The sequence below is a fragment of the Halichoerus grypus genome, chromosome 9 (genome assembly GCF_964656455.1).
Source record: "Halichoerus grypus chromosome 9, mHalGry1.hap1.1, whole genome shotgun sequence".
NCBI classification, from domain to species: Eukaryota; Metazoa; Chordata; class Mammalia; order Carnivora; family Phocidae; genus Halichoerus; species Halichoerus grypus.
The window spans coordinates 75208080-75221992 of NC_135720.1; the positions used below are offsets into that span (position 1 = coordinate 75208080).

A 13913-nucleotide genomic window follows, 5' to 3' on the forward strand; every position below is an offset into this window, starting at 1 on the left:
TTACATGGGGGGAACACTGTATTTTAAGGTTCTATGATCAAAAGTAGATTTAAGGATATATACAAAATAAGATCCAACCTGTATACGTAAATCTCTATGTTGAAAAAAGTACTAAACATAAATTCAAAAAATTTTAGTTGTATTTTTTCCATTCATTCAACTTTTTAGTATTTCCTGTAAGATAACTATAGTATAAAGAAGACTTTATATTAAAAACAGGATAATTTTTTAAGATATTGAAATAGAAAATTTCCAAGCCCTCTGCTTTTTCCTTTGTTTAACCAGCCATTCACCAAGTTCTAAAGTAAAACCATACTATTAAAAGAAATTCCAGCTTTAGTTTTGGTATGGCAATGATGTGGTAAAAAAGGAACCCTCTTGTACTGTTGGTAGGAATGCGAATGGTACAGTCAATGTGGAAAACAGTATGGAGGTTCCTCAAAAAATTAAAAATAGAACTATCCTATGTTCCAGTAATTGCACTACTGGGTATTTACCCCCAAAATACAAAAACACTAATTCAAAGAGATACATGCACCCCTGTTTACTGCAACATTATTTACAATAGCCAACGTATGGAAGCAGCCCAAGTGTCCACTGATAGATGAATGGATAAAGAAGAGGTAGTATACATATACAATGGAACATAATCCAGGCATAAAAAAGAATGAAATCTTGCCGTTTACAGCAACACAGATAGAGCTAGAGAACGTAATACTAAGCAAAATAAGTCAGTCAGAGAAAGACAAATCTCATATGATCTCACTCATATGTGGAATTTAAGAAACAAAACAAACTAGCAAAGGAAATAAAAAAGAGAGACAAACCAAGAAACAGACTCTTAACTACAGAGAACAAACTGATGGTTATCAGAGAAGGTGGGTGGGGGGCAATGGGTGAAATAGGTGACAGGGATTAAAGAGTATACCTATCATGATGAAAAAAGCTAATAAAAAATTAAAAAAATAAAATGAGGATAATATTGCCTAAAAAATAGAAATTCCATTAAATATACTAATTTTCCAAAAGAGAGCATTTCCTTTTATGATGATTTCAATTTTTATGCATAAATACTCTTAGCATTTCCATTTACAGGGTCCCGTATTTGTTAACATTTATGAAACATTCCTCTCTAGGCATTTGGCAAGTCTAAAGGTTTCCTTTGGTTTGCAATCAAGAGATAAAGATTAAACCTTTAGCCAGCATAAATAACTCTGTCTTTAGGAAGCCCATTTCAGGGCTCAAACAAGTCTTCCTCAGGCAGCAAAATTTCTCCCTGTGTTGAGTGGATTTCAGTATTTCCCGGGATGTGCGGTGGGTGGCTGGTTCCTACCCACTCTGAGTCTAAAGGAACAGTCACCCAATCAAATCTACATCAACTCTCCCTGGGGAGTGATTTTACAGCTTCCAAAGGTTGCATGAATTAAGAGGCTGGCTGAGGCTTTTATGTGGAAAATGGTGATATAATTTGAAAGGTCATATTTTTTTCTAACTAGTTGCCTCATATAAAATGTGTTTTTATGAGTTCTATTATAAAGGTCTTGTGACCCAGCTGCATTAGAACCAGGCCTGAGAATTAAAGAACCAAGACTTTCAAACTGCCATTGAGTCACTGGGTGGGTTTGAGCAAATTTAACCACCAGCATTTCAATTGCCTTTTCTAAAAAATGGGCATTATGCTTAACTGATAACCAGTTTAATACTGTCAAGGGCCTAGAAAACAAAGCACTATACAAATGCTTTTTAATGGCTATCATCTAGACCATATGTTTAACTTAAACCATATTCTGCAATATTTCTACAATATTATAGATAGGATCTATTTTACAAGAACCATTGCTTTCTTCAAAAATCTTTTATATCATGTAAGTGTCCAGGAAAGATCACAATACTTCTGTATTTTAATTTGGTGTCTTAATCTATTCCTAATTTTTATTACTAAATTAGGACAGTGGAGCTGTTTGTACACTTAGAAAAGCCTGGTGTGCTATATCTGAGTGAAACACAAACAGAAAAAAAAAAAAAACAAACCCACTTAAAATGTACTGAACTTTCTTGTTCAAATGGGGAACATTTAGAATACATATTGTACCAGAGTTAATGTGTGGTAACCAAGGTTTTTATCATTCAACATGCAGTATTCCTGTACAACATTAGCTTGGCAAATAATCAGGGCAGTCAGTTAATCATTAGCTAGCATATAGCCTTTGACTATAGACCTGTGCTCAAAAAGAGGGATATTTATAAAAGGAAGGAATGTTGAGGGAGAAAGAAGAAGTTTTATAAAAATCCATATTGAACAATGTTCCTGTTACATCTTGGTACTTAGTAAATCTCAACACTCAATTTCATCACTCTTCAAAATCATATTCAAGGTGAAGACCTTCCCCTAGAAAGCATTTTATACCCAAGCAGCAAATGAGCTTAAACTGAAATATTGGCACAAGATTAGCCAACTTTTTCAGAAAAAAGGATTCTTTAGAATATGTCTTAAAATTTGTCCTTAAAAAAATAACCTCACAATACCATGAGGGAAAATTTATATATATAAATATATAAATACATACACACACACACCTAATTAAAATATGTATATAAAAAAGAGACTAGAATTGAATATTCAAGAATGTTAGTGGAGTGGTGCTTGTTTCCAGGTCATAAAGTTATTTGATAGTTTTAATTTTCTTTCCAGATCTTCCTATAGGTTTTTAAAAAATTCACAAATCATACCATAAAATTCATACTTTTAAAGTGTAAAATTCAGTGTATTTTAGTATATTCACAAGGTTGTGCAATCATCACCTAACTCCAAAACATGGAGTACCCATTAGCACTCATTCCATATTCCTCCCTGCTCCTAGCCCCTGGCAACCACTAAGCAATTTTCTGTCTTTATGGAATTGCCTATTCTGGAAATTTCATGTAAGTGGAATCATACAATATCTTGTCTTTTTTGTCTCTTTTCTTTGACTTAGCATAATGTTTTCAAGCTTCATCTACATTGTATCATGCATCAGTACTTCCTTTTATATGGCTGAATAATATTCCATTGTATGACTATACCACATTTTGTTTTCCCATTCATCAATTCATGGGAATTTGGGTTGTTTCTACTTATTGGCTATTACAAATAATGCTGTTATGGGGCACTTGGCTGGCTCAATTGGTTAAGCAACTGCCTTCAGCTCAGGTCACGATCTCAGGGTCCTAGGATCAAGCCCAGAGTCAGGCTCCCTGCTCAGCTGGGAGCCTGCTTCTCCCTCTCCTTCTGCCCCTGCTCATGTGCACTCTCTCTCTCTAATAAATAAATAAAATCTTAAAAAAAAATAATGCTGTTATGACATTCGTGTATATGGATATATGTTTCCAATTCTCTTGGGCATATACTGAGGAATGGAATTGCTAGATCATATGGTAACTCTATGTTTAATTTTTAGAGTGACTGCTAAACTGTAATGGCTACATAATTTTACATTTGTATCAGCAATATTTGAGGTTTCCAATTTTTCTACATCTTTGCCAGTGCTTAATATTTGCCTATCTTTTTAATTCTACCCATCCTTTTGGATGTGTATACATTGTGGTTTTGATTTGGATTTCCCTAAATGGCTAATGATATTAAGCATCTTTTCATGTGCTTATTGGCCATTTGCATGTATTATTTTGAGAAATTTCTTTTTTTTTAAAGATTTATTTATTTATTTGACAGAGAGAGAGCAAGAGAGCAAAGCAGGGTGAGCGGCAGAAGGAGAGGGAGAAGCAAGCTCCCCGCTGAGCAGGGAGCCCCATGCAGGGCTCAATCCCAGGACCTGCGGATCATGACCTGAGCTGAAGGCAGATGCTTAACTGTCTGAGTCACCCAGGTGCCCCTATTTTGAGAAATTTCTATTCAGATCCTTTGCTCATTTTTTAAATTGATTTGTCTTTTTGTTCTTGAGTTGTAAGAGTTCTTTATATATTCTAAATACAAGTCCCTTATCAGATAGGAGATTTGCAAATGTTTTCTTTCATTCTGTGGATTGTCTTTTCACTTTCTCAAAGGTGTCCTTTTAAGTACAGTAGTTTTTAATTTTGATAAAATCAATTTATCCATTTTTTTATTGTTGTAGCTTGTGCTTTTGGAATTATATCTAAGAAACCATTGCCTAATCTAAGATCAAAGACTTATGCCTATGGTTTCTTGTAAGAGTTTCATAGTTTTAGATCTTAAAGTTTTAAATTAATTTTTATTTAGTGTGAGGTAGGGATCTAACCGCATTATTTTGCATATGGATATTCAATTGTCTCAACACAATCTGTTGAAAAGATTATTCTTTCCTCTATTCAATTGTCTTTGCACCCTTGTGAAAAACTAGTTAACTATAAAGAAATACCTTTTCAGACTTCAATTCTATTCCATTGATCTACATGTCCACACTGTGTTGGTTACTGTAGTTTTATAGTAAGTTTTGAAATTAGAAAGAATGAATTCTCCAACTTTATCCCCTTTTTTCCCCCATGGTGGTTTTGGCTTTCCTCAGACCTTTGAATTTCTATATGAATTTTAGGATCAGCTTGTCAATTCCTTCAAAAAAGGAAGCTGGGATTTTGATGGGAGTTGAACTTGTGTATCAATTTAGAGAGTATTTCCACTTTAATCAAGTCTTCTAATCCATGAATATGGGATGTATTTCTGCTTATTTATCTTTTTAAATTTCTTTCAACAATGTTTTACACTTTTCAGTGTACAAGTTTTACATTTCTTTTGTTAAATTTATTACTATTTTATTATTTTGATACTATTGTAAATATGCAAATATTTTTCTAATTTAATTTTCAGACCATTCACTAGTAGTGTGCAGAAATACAGTTGATTTTTGTATATTAATCTTATATATTACAACCTTGCTGAATTCATTTATTAGCTTTAATAGTTTTTGGTGGCTTCCTTCGAATTTTCTATATATAAGATCAGACCATCTGGAAATGGAAATAGTGTTACTTCTTTGTTTACAGTCTGAATGCCTTTTGTTTCTTTTTCGTGCCTAATTGCCCTGACTAAAACGTGAGGTATAATGTTGAATACAAGTGATGAGAGTAAATAACCTTGTCTTGTTCCTGATATTAAGAGGAAAGCTTTCTGTCTTTTACCATTAAGTATAATGTTAGCAGTGAGTTTTCATAGATGTCTTTTATCAGGTTGAGAAATTCCCTTCTACTCTTATTGTGTGTTTTTATAATAAAATGCTGTTATATTTTGTCAAATGCTTTTTTTTTTTGCATCTATTGAGATGATGTAGTTTTGTCCTTTATTATATTAATATGGCATATTGCCAAGAGCTGAGTTGGAGAGAGCTGAGCTGGCAGGTGTCTAGGTTCTAGGTGGTCAATTAAAACAACAAACCAAAATGAAGGTGACAGTCAAGCTTTCATTTAGTGTAAGCAAGAAACTGAACAAGAGAAAGTACTAGCTCCCCCGGTGTTCTAGTTTCCCCATGAAATGGTGCCAGGAGGTCAGATATATTAATGCAGACAGGTGGATCATCTCACTGCTGAGGAAGCCCCAAACAAAAAGGTCCTGATGTTTGATGGACCCAGAGGTACAGGGGAGGGAGAGGGAGAAGGGCTATGAGTGTAAAAATACTTAATATTGAGTCAGAATTGAGAAAAGTATCTTCAACTCCCCCCCAACCAAAGTGGGCTTGGCAGAGGCACCTGAGAGACCTGAGAGGCCTTGGCTGAAGTTCCTCCAATAAGGAGGCCTCTGAATGAAAGCCCTGAGCTAAAAAATCACATATTCAGAAGAGCAAGGATGGCCAGGGGTGCCTGAGTCCTTTAGTGCAACTCCCACCCAAAGACTATGATACAATGGCTATGCACTAAGTTTGGTGTGTGTGTGTTGGTTGGGTAGCTTTTCCTAAGAGGCCTGTCAGGGAAAGCTTTGTAATTGCTTTTGGTCAGGTCTGAAAGATCAGACATAGAATTTTAGCCTGGAGCCAGACTCCTATATGTTACATTGAGTAATCTTTGCATGCTAAACCAAACTTGCATTCCTGAAATAGATTCTATGTCATCATGGTGTATAATCCTTGTTATATGTTACTGAATTCAGTGTGCTAGGTTTTGTTTGTTTTTTGAGGACTTTGTGTCTCTATATTCATAAAAGGTATTTATCTATACTTTTCCGTTCTTGTGACATCTAGTTTTGGCTAGTTTTGGTATCAGTGTTATCTAGACTTCGTAAGATGAATTCTGAAGTGTTTTCTGTAATTTTGGGGGAAGAGTTTATGGAGGATTGATGTTCTTTAAACATTTGGTAGAATTCACCAGTGAAGCTATCTAGTCCTATGATTTTCTTCATGGGAAATTTTTTGACAGCTAATTCAATCTCTTTACTTGCTATAGGTCTATTCATATATTCTATTTCTCCTTGTTCAATTTTGATAGTTTGTGTCTTTCTGAGAACGTTTATCTAGATCATCTAACTTTTTTTAGCATATACACTTATTCCTAGTGATATTTCTTGTAGGGCATATCTGCTAGCAGTATTCTGTGGTTTTGTGTATGTGGGAATGTCTTAATTTCTCCTTCATTTTTGAAGGATCTTTTTTCTTGGTGGACAATCTTTTTCTTATGGCACTTTAAATAGATTATTCTGCTATCTTCTGGCACCTATAGTTTCTGATGAGAAATCAACTGTTAACTTATTGGGGGTCCCTTGTATGTATGTAATGAGTTTCTTGTCGTTGCTTTCAAGATTTTTCCTTTGTCTTTGACTTTCAATAGTTCTATTATGATTTATCTTGGTGTGGATCTCGTTGGTTTATCTTACTTGTAATTCATTCAGTCTCTTGGATGTGAAGATTAATTTTTTTTTAAATCAAATTTGGGAAATTTTCAGCTATTATTTCTCCAAATGTTCTGCTTCCTTGTTTCTTTTCTCTTCTTCTGAGATTACCATTATACCTATGTTGATACAGTTGATGGTGTTCCACCAATTCTCGGATGCTCTGTTTACTTTTATGTGTTCTCTTTTCTTTCTGTTCCATTGGCTGAGTAAACTTAGTTGACCTATTTTCAAATTCACTGCTTCTCTATTTTGTCAGTTCAGATCTGCTGTTGAACATTTCTACAGAATTTTTCATTTCAGTTACTGTACTTTTCCACTCCAGACTTTCTGAGGGTCTTTTTATACTTTCTATGTCTTTATTGACATATTTGGTGATTTTGTTCTCAAACTTTCCTTTAGTTCTTCCGACATGGTTTCCTTTAGTACTTTCAACATATCTAAATTAACTGATTTTAAAGTCTTTGTCTAGAAAGTCTGACATCAGGGCTTCCTTAAGAACAGCTTCTAGAGACTGTTTTTTTTTTTTTCCCCCCAAGTATGGGCCATACTCATTTCTTTGCATGCCTCACATTTTTTGTTGTTGTTGAAAACCAGACATTTTCAATAATATAATATAGTCATTCCAGAAATAATCTTTTTCTCTGGGGGTTGGAAATCATAATTTAAATTCCTATGATTATGCTTACTTGGATACTGACATGATTCTTTTGGAAAGCTGCAGAAAGGAAAAAGGGAAATGATGTCTCCTAGTCATGATCCACAGCCTTCACAGACACCTATACAGTTAGAGCTGTAGTCTGAAAATTTTGCTGGCAAATCAAAACACTTTAAAGTGCAGGCAAATATTGATATTTAGATTCTATCCTGAATCTTGTTGTAGAGTAAGGAATTTTACCTGCAATTATTTTACATATATTCAAATTTTTCATATGATAGGCTTTGTTTAAATAGAGTTACATCTATACCTCTTCCTGAAAGCAAGTTTAAAAAGCAAAGTGTACTTTTGAGTAAAGTCTTGTGTAGGCTTTATCTACAAGGCTAATATAGACCATTGTTTATATTTCAAAGTAAACTTAAATCAGCTTTGAATTGGTTCCAAAGAATTAGGTTGCCTCTTGTCTATCACCATCACTTTCAAAGAACTTGCAAAGCTCTCACTGAAGTTCATTTATAGTATAGCATTTACAGGGATCAGAGACAACTCTCATTCTAGTAACACAGACACTTCATGGTCTACACTAAGATTTTAGATCCAAACATTTGTGTGTCCCCTAGTTCAGTCTTTTCTGGCCAGTGCTGCTTAATTTCTTTCTCTCAGAGGCATTTCTCAATGGATGGGAAAGGTATGATGACATGGGTAGCAAGTGCATATTTGGGTCTGATTGCATTTTCTGGGATGGCCAAGCATTTATTCAGTTCTTTTCTTTTTTACCATATTATTTTTTTAAATTTAAACTCAATTAATTAATATATAATGTATTATTAGTTTCAGAGGTAGAGTTCAGTGATTCATCAGTCTTATACAATACCCAGTGCTCATTACTTCATGTGCCCTCCTTAATGTCCATCACCTAGTTACTCTACCCCTTCATCCTCCTCCCCTCCAGCAACCCTCAGTTTGTTTCCTATGATTAAGAGTCTCTTATGGTTTGTCTCCCTCTCTGATTTTGTCTTGTTTTATTTTTTTCCTCTCTTCCCCTATGATCCTCTGTTTTGATTCTTAAATTCCACATATTAGTGAGATCATATAATAATTGTCTTTCTCTGATTGACTTATTTCACTTAGCATAACACCCTCTAATTCGATCCATGTTGTTGCAAATGGCAAGATTTCATTTTTTTGATAGCTGAGTAGTATTCCATTGTATATATATTCCACATCTTCTTTATCCATTCTTCTGTTGATGGACATCTGGGCTCTTTCCATAGTTTGATTATTGTGGACGCTGCTGCTATAAACACTGGGGTGCAGGTGCCCCTTCAGATCACTACTTTTGTATCTTTGGGGTAAATACCTAGCATTAATTCATTCTTATTCAGTGCTAACCACTTTTCATATATCATTCCTTTTAATCTCACAATCCTATATAACAGATACTATTATTCCCATTAACAAATGAGAAAAATGAGACTTGGAGAAGTTCAATAATTTGTCCAGGCTTACTCATCTTGGAAATGGTGCAGTCAGAAGTCAAATTGAGGCCCCTCATACTATAATCTGGCAAAGAGGTAACATCCTCTAAGGCAGAAAAAGGCATAAGCCAAGAAGAGTCTTGACTATGGTCTGCACTTGGAGGGAATTGAGGCAGTACTCATTGCAGTTATATGGGACTTCTGTATTATGGTAATGGTTCTGAGTCTTTGACATCAGGTATTATGTGACATATTCTGGCCAGAGTATTTAATTGTTGGTAGGAGACCCTTTAGCACCCTCTTCTCTGAAAAAGTGATCAATCATCTTGAAAGTACGTATTAAAATGGAAGTAAAACAAAATCAAAGAATTCCTAGACTAGCAGTACATTTTGTATGAGACAGCAATAAATTTTTGTTGTTAATCCACTGTGTTTTTGAGTTTGTTTTTTTTTTTAAATAGAACAGCATAGGTATACCTATCCAGACTAATATGAGGATGGTAACTGCTCCTTGTGTATAGCATTCATTAATTTTGCAGCATGAATTTTATAGAGCAAAACTGTGATAACAGAGAGAGGAATGTGAGAATTGGGGCAGCATCCATTGGGTTTTAATGAAATAGTCTTTATATCCAATTTAAGCTGAGCTTTACGCAAATGTGCTTAGAATCAACCTGGGACTTCCTTTTTTCTAGATCAATAAAACCCTAATTAGTTGACCTTTCTGGTCTGCTTCAAAACATTGTTTTTATGTCATATCATTTATTTATTCTTGATTTTCATTTGCTTTTCCTTTGCCCAAATACTTCTGGCAGAGGAAGCCTGCCATATGTTTTATGAATTAACCAATAAACTCATTCATCAGAACCATTGTTTGTTCATTATAGTCAATTCTCATGAACCCATTAGGGCAGGACCAAAGGAATAATAAACATGAATCTCAATTACATTGTCTTGGCCCAACCACCCTCTCTGTTCAGATAGTTTAATGACAAAAGATGATTTTTTAAAATCAGTTCCTTTCATTGAAATGGTTTACTTTCACACATGATCAAATTTGAGGGTTTTATTTTCCAGGAAAAGAAACTGAAACTTGTCTACCAGTTATTCCAATGGATTCTTTCACGCCTCATTAGCATCAACTACCTCTAGGAGGAAGTGTGATAGGCCTTTAAATGGTTACTGCACTACAGCTAACAGCTGGAAACAACTATGGTTCAAGCAAACAAATGACAATAGCAAAAGGACTTTAACCTGGAAGCTTAGAGAAAGAGGCCAGAGAATGAGGGTGCTGGAGGGAAGTCATAGAGACCAAGTCTTATGGAGCAACATAGACATCCCCAGTTCTCCAATGGCTCTAAGGTGTTCACTTTGCAAAGGCACTTAGCACCTGGTAATAGTTTTTGTCCATTGGTGCTGATGAGAAATGTTAAACTTCTTACAAAAGGTTCAGTCAAGAACACCTAATAAGAAGTGTCATTTTTTTTTCATAAAAAGTTAATTCTTTCTACATCTCATTTATTCATTTGTTGAATATCTACTATGTGCCAGGGGCTCAGAATTGTGTTCAGAATAAACAATGAATAAGACACACTTATACCCTCAAAAATCTTTACCATCTAGTGGGGATATTTTTACCCTTTATTGTCTGTGGGGATAAAACAGAGTTGTAAGATATTTATCAGATGATAGCAATTTGTGACCAGAGCTACGGAGGGTGTTGGGAAGTGTAACAGAGGAAGTAGCTGTGAAGAAGGAGTAAATGGTACCCAGATCAATGCTACTTTCTCTATCCAGCTTTCTTGATATTTGCCTTCCCCTTATATATATTGGACATGAGGTCCTAAAGAGAGGCTGACATGACTTGAGGTTTTCACATGGGTAGTCAGAATGGTGGTGATATCTTAACAATAGTGTTTAGGAATACAAAAGGAGAACAGGTTGATGAGGTGGCAGATGATGAGTCAATAATAGACATGTTGAGGTGGAGGTTCCTAAAGGATATCTAGGAGATGTTTTGTAGACAGATTTTTTTTTTAATCTGGAACAATGGATTTTTAAAAAATTATCCTTGCAAGTGCTTAACACTGCTAGTTGCTCGGGATGCAGAGAAAAATAAACATGAAGGCTAACAGCATGTACTCTATAACTTCACAAATTACTTGGATGTACACTATATCAACTGGGTTTCAGGCAGGAAGCAGTTCACATGATCAAATGGTGCAGAGTTTAACAAAGGGACTATTTACAAACAAGGAAGCAGACAGGTTAAAGGAGAACCAAGATAGTGTGGTACCCCAGCGCTCATAATAGCAGGAAGTCATTATCAAAAGGAGAGAGTAGTTACCATTTCTCAGAGAGAGAATACAGAGCTCTGTGGAGAGAGCCATCTGACAGGAGCTGTGGCCTTCAGTAGAGAGATGACAAGTGGAGCCTTCCCAGAGAGGCAGCCCATCTCTGGCATATGTCTCCACTGGCCTGACTGGAGTCATAGAACAAAGATGCCTCTGATAGAGGCCTTTGAACTCGGCCTAGAGCCAGCATAAAGTAGGATACAGAAAGTTGGGGGGTAGATCTAGAGAGGCGAATAGATGTCCAGCACACATACATAGTTCACGAGTCTTTACAACAGCCTCATAATAATAACGGTAATAATTAACCTGGACTGAGTGCTTACCATGTATCAGACAGTGTACTGGTGCTGTATACCTTAACAAATCCTCACAACAACCCTATGAGGTGGGTACTATTATTCACTTTTTTTGAAGAAGACACTGAGGCTTGGAGATATTCATTTGCTCCTTTACTCGGCCCAAGTAGTACGGTTGCAATACAACCCTAGGAATCTGTCACCAGAACCACTTGGTCTTTCTATCTGCCCATCTCTAATGTCTACTAATGCCTACATGAGAAAACTGAAGCTTAGAAAGTTTAAGGGATTGATTCAAGTCAACATGGCTATGAAATAATGATCCCGGGATGAACTCAGCTCTAAGTCTCACACTTTTCAGTGACATCTTCAAGTTATGAGAGAGATGGGTAAGAAAGGACCATGGGAGGGGCGCCTGGGTGGCTCAGTCGTTAAGCGTCTGCCTTCAGCTCAGGTCATGATCCCAGGGTCCTGGCATCAAGCCCTGCATCGGGCTCCCTACTCTGTGGGAAGCCTGCTTCTCCCTCTCCCACTCCCCCTGCTTGTGTTCCCTCTCTCACTGTGTCTCTCTCTGTCAAATAAATAAAATCTTAATAAAAATAAAATAAAATAAAATTTTCAAAAAAAAAAAGAAAGAAAGGACCATGGGAACACAAAGGCAATATGATCTGAAAAGAGAGTGGGGCTGAGTTTGTACTGTCTGTTTTCATCAGGCTGATGAAGTAGCATGAGCAAGATCATGGAGATGAAAAGAGTGGTCTGATCAGGCTAGAGAAGAGGGTGCTGGAGAGGGTACAGGAGATAGTATTTAAGAGATCAAGGGGTTAAAAGATGCCAGAGAAGCCAACTGCTTAAAAGGGAGAGGAAAATTCAAAGAAGAGAACTAGGAGAGGCTCAGAGGGATTAAGTCACATAACCAAGAAAATAACAGTTAAGAGCAGCAACAGCATTTACTTGACTTCAAAAGTAACAATCTTTCTAGGATAGCACACAGCCTGTCTTTATATACTCCCTTATTCTACACCAAGGGAGTTAGAGTTTTCTAGAATTCCATGACCTCCTTTGACTCTCAGCAGGAAACCTGAAGAGGTTAGGTTCAGATGCCCAATGGAATGACCTATTGTCCTACTCCTCCCTTAACTCCTTTTTCTTTACCTTTTCTTCAGTCCCATCCTACCACTCCTCCCTAATTGTGTTGAAATATCTCTATGCCTACAAGCAGGATATCCATTCCCTCAACTGTTATTTACTGAGTCCCTACTATAATAGGCATTGTTTCTAGGTGCTGGGGATTTGGCAGTGAGCAAAATAGAGAAAAATCTCTGCCATCAGGAAGGTTAAATTTTAGCAGGGAGAAAACAAGAAAAATTTATCATCTTTCAGCTGATGATGGAGAAAAAAGTTAAAATGGGAAATTTTTATGGAGGTTGCAATTTCCAATAGAGAGGTCAGGAGATCACATTTGGGAAGCCTACAGGATAGGAAAAAGAGCTGTAGGAACATCTGGGAAGGAACATCCAGATAGAGAAAAGAGGAAGCAAAGGCTTGAAGACTTAAATTACTCAAAGTATAATGGAAGACACTGAAGTTTCTCAGCAGAGAAAATACATGACTCCAATCATATTGTAAAAGGTTCACACTGGCTGCTCTGGTAATGGGCTGTAGGTGGATGAGGACAGAAGTAGAAGACTATTGCAATAACTTGGGGAGAGATTATAGAAGCTGTGTCAGATGTAATTAAAAAGAAAAAGGCAGTTACTGGTGGATTTGGAAAGTATAGCTGAATAGATTTACTGATGAATAGGATGTGGGAGAGAGAGAAACAAGAGTCAAGATGAGGCTATGAGTTTTGGCCAAGAAGCTGAAAGAATGGAGTAGCCATTAATCTGAGCTGATGAAGACGGTGGCAAGAGCAGTTCAGTTTTGAACACATTAGGTTTGGGATGCCCATTAACATCCAAGTAGATACGGTGAGTGGACAGTGAGATATGAGAGTCTGTAGTTCAGGAGAGAAGTCCAATCTGGAGATATAAATGCGGGAGTCATTGGCATGCAGATGTTACTTAAGGCCATGAAGCAGATGCCTTTTCAGATGGTGTATTTAGTGAAGTGTTGATTTTGAAGTGTTCCAAATTTCAGAGGTATGTACATGAGTGAAATAAGCCATGGGGAAGAGACAACAAAAAATGGTTTGGACAGTGGTAAATTGGAGTTCACCAATCTTGCCCAAAGCTGGCAGTTCTTCCATGAAAAATGGACAAGCTGGCCAATTGGCATCAGAACTCCCCCCAAAAATATATC

At 36.3% G+C, this 13913-nt stretch overlaps 1 long non-coding RNA gene across 4 annotated transcripts in view; it reads right to left on the reverse strand.

Annotated features, from left to right (window-relative positions):
* LOC144379067 (uncharacterized) overlaps positions 1-13913 on the reverse strand; it is a 269707-nt gene that overhangs the window by 174683 nt on the left and 81111 nt on the right. The window lies entirely within an intron of this gene.